This window comes from Hydra vulgaris, chromosome 02 (genome assembly GCF_038396675.1).
Source record: "Hydra vulgaris chromosome 02, alternate assembly HydraT2T_AEP".
In the NCBI taxonomy this organism is placed as follows: Eukaryota; Metazoa; Cnidaria; class Hydrozoa; order Anthoathecata; family Hydridae; genus Hydra; species Hydra vulgaris.
This window is the reverse complement of record NC_088921.1, coordinates 34,720,272-34,727,171: the sequence shown is the minus strand read 5'-3', so window position 1 is coordinate 34,727,171 and position 6,900 is coordinate 34,720,272. Positions and strand designations below refer to the sequence as shown.

Sequence of the window (6,900 nt, the reverse complement as noted above, 5' to 3'; positions counted from 1 at the left end):
TTGTAACCCAATAATACTTATAAATTATTACAAGTATTATTTGCAGAGTTAGTCTCCTCCACACAACATTGCTAGGTGGGAAAGTGGCGGATTAAGACTTTTCGGGCCCCGGGGCTATTTTTTTTTGAGGCTTTTTTTTTGTGTGTCCAAAACTTTTAATTCATAAATTTAAAACAAATATTTCTGTATAATTTATGTTTTTTTTTATAGTTTTTTTTTTACGTCATACCGTAATAAAATCGCTGTCTAAAAAGTTTTGATATGTTGCTATCAACCATAGATTTGTAGATATTTTGTAGCTACAAAGCTACATTTGTAGCTAACAACACAGCTTAGCTACATATGTAGCTAGGGTAACAGCAAAGCTAGCTACAAAGCTACATATGTAGCTAGCGACACATTGCTACAAAATCGCAATGATTGAATAACATGCTTTACAAGACTTGATGAATCATCTCAGTTAGCACAACCCAAACTCTATCAAAATCTTCTTTTCCGTTGTTAATTTTTAAGTCACTGACGGTGAAGAAATCACTCAAGAGTCGACCTGCTCTTTAGAAATTCTTATTAAAATTTGGCTCTACCATTATGCTGCTTGATGTTTGGTTTACAGTTCTGACCAGTTTCTTTAATCCGTTGTTTGATAGTCCCGTATTTAATTGTACATTGACAAGAGCTAGGGTGGTCAACTTTGGAGCGCTTAAATGTGGTTGGCTAATACACTGAATTGAAACCAAAACTCTCGAGAAGCAATTTGTTCGGCTGCTCTTGCATCTTTTGTTGTTAAAGATTGAAGTTTTTAAGATGTTTGATATGTTTTTTAGTATGTTTAATATGTATAAGAAAAACCAATTTATAAAATGCCGCTATATTAAGAAATGATTTTTTATACAATTGATAATTACGTAATATGGTTTATAATTCGTTAATTTCGTTTTGTTCTTCAATGGGAATCATGTCAACTTGTTCAATAATTTTGAATTTTTGATAATTATTTATTTTAAATAATTCATTTTTTATCTAAAATATATTCATTACATTTTACACATTAAATTACACATTTTAAACCTTTAGGACGACAATAACTTAATTAAATTTAAAGAACAACAACAACATAGTACAGAATTATTCAACTTTAATTATGAAAATAATAACTTTTTCAAAAAAAAAACAATTTTTACATCGACACCAAATGAACCCTTTGATATTGACGAAATGCCAGACAACACAAACATACTCCTTAAACGCACAATCCATATGACATTACTGAACACAAAAACCTTTTCTATGATAATAGTCTACAACCACCACTAGGAACAGCTGTACAAACCTCTATAATAACTGAAAATGATAATTTTAGTCTATATGACAGTCTTATGGCTTATTATAAAAAGCTTGTCTTTCTTCAAATGTTAAATATGCAATATCTCTTTGTGGAAGCGTCGACATTACATTTAAATCTTTAACAGGCGTTTCTTTCTTCTTTTTTTTTTAATCGATTATACAACGAGTTTGCCAACACGTCTGAATAACGAAGCCGGGCCTTTCCCCCTCTTTACGATTTCTCGCGATTTTCTCTTTGTTTTTTTATATCTTTTTTTCATCTAAATATAAAAATATCTTTTTTAATGTTAGTAAATTAAAATAATATAGATTTTTTTGCAAATATAAATTTTACAAATGGCTTAGTAGTTGGAACAATTAGTGCATTACAAAGTTTGTTAACGACAAATCTAATATTTTTAAAATTAAAGAAAACAATGAGAACTTTGCTGTATATAAAGCTTCTCAATTTAAAGGAAAAACATTTTTTGCGATTAATTGCTTTGTTACCGCTAACATCAAAAAAAGTTTTTGTAGAAACTAAACTATTAGAACATTATTTTACTGTTTATTTGATCTTTAATTTTAATTTTTTTTATTTAATGAATTAATATTTTATTTTAAATGTTGTTTTTTTTTCAATTATAACATATTCTATTTTTCAAAATATTTTATATTATTTTCGTCAAATATATTATTAAAATTATTTCGTTTTTAACCCTTAAAGGACGGGAAAAAAAAGTTACGTTAAGGACGGCTGGGGTATTAAACTACCCCAACTAAAAATATAGGTTTTTATACAAAATATGTTGAACTTTTTAAATTAAAATGCGTGCTTTTAACAAAAATATCAATTTTCTCAATTTTTTTTAAATAAAAGTGATATTTGAGACAATTTATTCAAATAAAAACAAAATATATCTTCTATATAAGGCAACTATTGCAAACAATTTTGCTATGAGCCTTGCAAACAGAATGGCTACATAATGCACATTGCAGACGGGTTTTCTGTCATGAACACGAGGACACATATAGCATCTTTTGGTGCGGCCGTGGCGCAGTGGTTAGAACGCCTGCTTTATAAGCAGTAGATCCAGGTTCGAAACGAGCTCTGGACATATTTTTGCGTTACGGTAAGGAAGGAGGCGTGAACTTCCTGGTTAAATGCACTTCCGCGATGCTCTGTGACAAGACCGTTAGGGCTTCTTGGGGCACCAAAAAATTAAAAAAAAATAAAAAAATTAATTAAAAAAAAAAATCTTTTTATATGCTGCTCTTGTATTAGTTGACCTTGATTTAAAAGGCTATTTTGTGCAATTACTTGGCGAAGATTATTATTTGCAACTATTTGTGGAAGATTGACATTTGCATCAAATTTTTTAATAAGACTTTTTAATAATTCTTTTAAAAATTCTTTTCTTCTATGAGAAGCCCCATTTTTATAATTTGGGTGATTTGATAAGAATAAAATCAAAGCATTGTATGCTGCAATATCCAAAATATTAAAAAACATTGTAAATGGCCATCGGTTACTCTTTCGGCGACTCGAGTAGCACCTGACAACCTGGTCTAATGTGTCAACTCCACCTTTATATTTGTTGTAATCTAGAATAATACGTGGTTTTTCATTATGGTCCGCAACAATATCATTACTGTGATGGAAGGTTGATAATAATATTACTGCTTTGTTTTTCTTAGGTACATAAGAAACTATTGTAGAGTCATTTTGAAAACCAAAAATGCTAGAGTAAACTGGTCGATGTAAGGCTGGCAATAACTTTTTTGGTATTTCTCCTTTATTTTTTTTAATGGTGCCAGTGTATGTCATTTGACGTCCTAGCAATGCACGTGCAAGATGAATGTTTGTAAAAAAATTATCAGCTGTTATGTGTCTACCACTTCCATTTAAGTGATCAGTTAGTTCAAGAACTACTCGTGTACCTTGTCCAACATCACGTGCTCCATTTACTCTACCAATATACGGTTGCAAGTTTATGCAGCAAGAGGTTTCATTATCACATAATATCCATAGCTTCATTCTATACTTTCCTGGCTTAGTAGGTATAAACATCTTAAATGGACAACGTCCCCTAAATGTAACTAGTTGCTCATCGACAGTGAGATATGCAGTTGGATTGTAGTTGCTCTTACATTTAGTAATAAACATTTCCATTATATTTCTTAAAGGTGCAAATTTGTCTTCAAACCGTCTTTGATTTCTTGTTTCTCTCTCATCAAATCGAATGCATCGTCGCAAGTTAACAAATCGATCTCTTTGCATTGAAGCCGAAAATATTGGTATGTCATCTAATCTACTCCAAAGTTCTTTTATGTTTTGGTTTTTAGAATGGAACACTCCAGCTAGAAGAAGAACTCCAATAAAAGTTCATTTACTGCCGTGTCAATCCATCCTTCTAATCTTATTCTACGAGCTTTAGCATTAGTGCAGTTGACAATAATTCTAATGATTTCTGGTGTTATAAAGAGTTTAAAGGCAGTATCCACACTTTGGCCGCAAACCTGAGCTGCAAACCTTGTTGGGCCAGTTGGTTGTCGAATAATATTGTGTGCACGTGGCTGAGCAGCATCTACACATGGAAGTTTACTCCAAATTTCCTCACCATTCTTTGAAATCATGTTTTGATTTAATATGTGATTTTCCTGAACAACTTCTTCATCACTTTTATCAGAGATAATAGCATCTGATTCATCGTCAGCAATAATAATATCTTCTTCATCATCTGTAAGTTTTTCGTCAGCTGAGTCATCACTTGACGATAATTCATTTAAACTAAAAATTATATTATTAGCCTCGACTGCAGCATTTTTCCTTGGGCGACTCATTATATAAGTTTTATTTATTCTAAAAAATAGTTTCAGTGTTTATCAAACAAAATATGTGAAAAATATATAACAATTTCTTTAGGCATTATTATTTTTTATCAATAATATAAATATTTTTGACATAAAAACAAAATATATGCAACATAAGCACACTATTGTTGTTACAGTGATTGTATATATATATAATGCATATATGGTATAATTTACTCATAAAAAAGATAAATAATACCCCATACCTATTAAAAAATAACTAAAACACAAACAAGTATTAAACTAAACATGATTCATATAACTATTTATTGATTCACTAACTAAAAAATGGGAAAACTTGCATGGGGTATAAAAATACCCCAACCGTCTTTAACGTAACTAAATTTTTAACAAACAATATTATTGTCAATTAATTAGTAAAACAAAAACATTTTACACTAACAACATCCTTAAATGATAATAAAAGATGTTCTGAAGTGGCAGTTCAAATAGTCAAAATTTGTTGATGTGGCAGTTAAAAACAAACTCTTTTGGGGTAGTAAAATACCCCGCCGTCTTTAAAGGGTTAAAGTGATTAGAACTTTATTTTTTTCAAGTTTTTTTGAATAACTTGTAATTTATTTTAACAAATTTCTTTTAAAAGAGATTTAAAATTTTGTTTAGCCTTTTGTTAATACCCATTTATAGACTGGATAACCAACCACGCCTGCTTTTATATTATTTTTTGTTCGCTTATACTTTTGTTTTGTCGTTCGTTTTTCGTACCAAACCATTTTGCAATCTAACTTGTTAACGACAACCTCTGGCTGTCTACCTAATCTCAACCTCTGATTTGCGATATCTCTACCATGACGTGTATATATGTCTTGTAAACGCCTCAATTCGCGAGATTCGCTTTTTGACATTTTCTTTGTTCGCGCCATTTTCATTAATTTATTTTTTTATCATATATTTTTTCTTATTTTATTTAACTATTTAAACTTATTTTCGTAAACTAAATATGTATAACTATTACCTTACACTCTATTTTTTAATTGCCTTTAAGTTTTCTTTGTCAATACCCATTTATATACACTCTTTTCCAAACTTGTTATTGTTATACTTTGTTTGTTTCGTTTATATTTTTATTTTGTTTTTGTTATACACAAGAGCGGTGATCTTTCCACTTGAACAGAGAATCCTCTTTCGACAAAAATCTACATCTTCTGCATTATACTGTCGAGAATGAGGATTTTCTCTTTTTCTATATATGCTCTTGAATGTCTAACAGATCCTTTACTTCGCGCCATACTTAATTTCACTTTTATTTTCTGTTTTTGTATATATACTTAATTGATATATATTTTTCACATTTATTTTATATATATATATATATATATATATATATATATATATATATATATATATATATATATATATATATATATATATATATATATATAAATTATACCACTTATCAATAAAATTTAATGGGATTTGTCACGCACCTTTATTCTCACCCCCCTAACTATTTTATAAAAGACATTTTATTATATAAAGTCACTTTCTTTTTTGCTAACTATTTTATAAGAGAGACTTTTTTCCTTTGCCTATACCCCCAATCCATAAATATAGCGCGGGTTTTTAATGAACACACGCGCAGGCTTTTAATCGCACTTGGGGCTTTTGGCCCTAAGGCATTGTCTCGCGGGGCTTTTGGCACCTAACATCTACACCATGTGCGAATTTGGAACGTGGGGCTTTGGCTCAGATGACATTTGTCATCTATACCCTAATAAATACCCCCTATACTCCAATAAACTTTAATGCGCCATTTTATAAGGGTACTTTTTTCTATTAAAATACACTTTCTTTTTTCACAACTATTTTATAAGAGAGGGACTTTTTCATATTAAAATATAATTTTTTCTTTTTTAAACTGGCTACACTGCTATTATCACAGGTATGATGAGGGACATCAAGGATCTTGATGTTTTCGCAGTTGATTAAGCAACCTAGGAAAGTTTTTGTATCTTTGCAGAAACTTTGTAATCTGAATCTAGCTGCTGATCAGTTATATGAAATACAAACCCTGAAAAAATAAATTTAGTCATTCAAATTGGCTTCTGACAACATGCTGGTTAAAAGCTCTTTAAACTATAAATTTTGTCAGTGTTTTATTTCAATTGGAAAACATTTCCTTAGATGTTTATAAAGACTCTTAAGGAGAATTTCACTAGAGTACAAATTTATTGATCAAACTTGATTAATAAATACATTTGATTGACTTCAGTCTAGCATGTTATTGTTTTCAATAAGGTTTTGTCCAAAAGAAGGCAAAAAGAGAAATTATTTCCGCGAAAATGAAGAAAACTAATTTAAGGTGATTCAAATGCTCTTAATCGACAGAGACAAATTTTAAACTACAGAAAAGACGAAGAACATTTTTCTTGTTTTAATTATTCACAAAACCACAAGTAAATTGAACGAAAAAGAAATTAAATTATCTAGCTTGAAGGAATAATGCGAATCCTTGACGTAAATCTACGTGTACAAACTGGAGGAAAAGAAACTTATTGAAATGATCCGTTATCAGGTACTCTAAAGCGCGCCAATATTTTTGATCAAAAATAATCTCTCTCTTTAATAAAGCTATTGTATAAAACATATCAGAAAGTTTACAGCCTATCTTTAAATCAGTATGGATTTGTGCTAAGCATTTTTAACGCAATTCCTGTTTTCATCGCTAAAGATGGTTGGTCT

The 6,900-nt window shown here is 29.9% G+C and overlaps 1 long non-coding RNA gene across 1 annotated transcript; it reads right to left on the bottom strand.

The window, feature by feature from the left end:
• Window positions 1-1,118: 1,118 nt before the first annotated feature.
• Window positions 1,119-5,264, bottom strand: LOC136076495 (uncharacterized). The gene is made up of 2 exons (XR_010636311.1): window positions 5,174-5,264; window positions 1,119-1,604 (listed from the first exon to the last, which is right to left on the bottom strand). It is a non-coding gene; the product is annotated as an uncharacterized LOC136076495 (long non-coding RNA).
• Window positions 5,265-6,900: the final 1,636 nt, after the last annotated feature.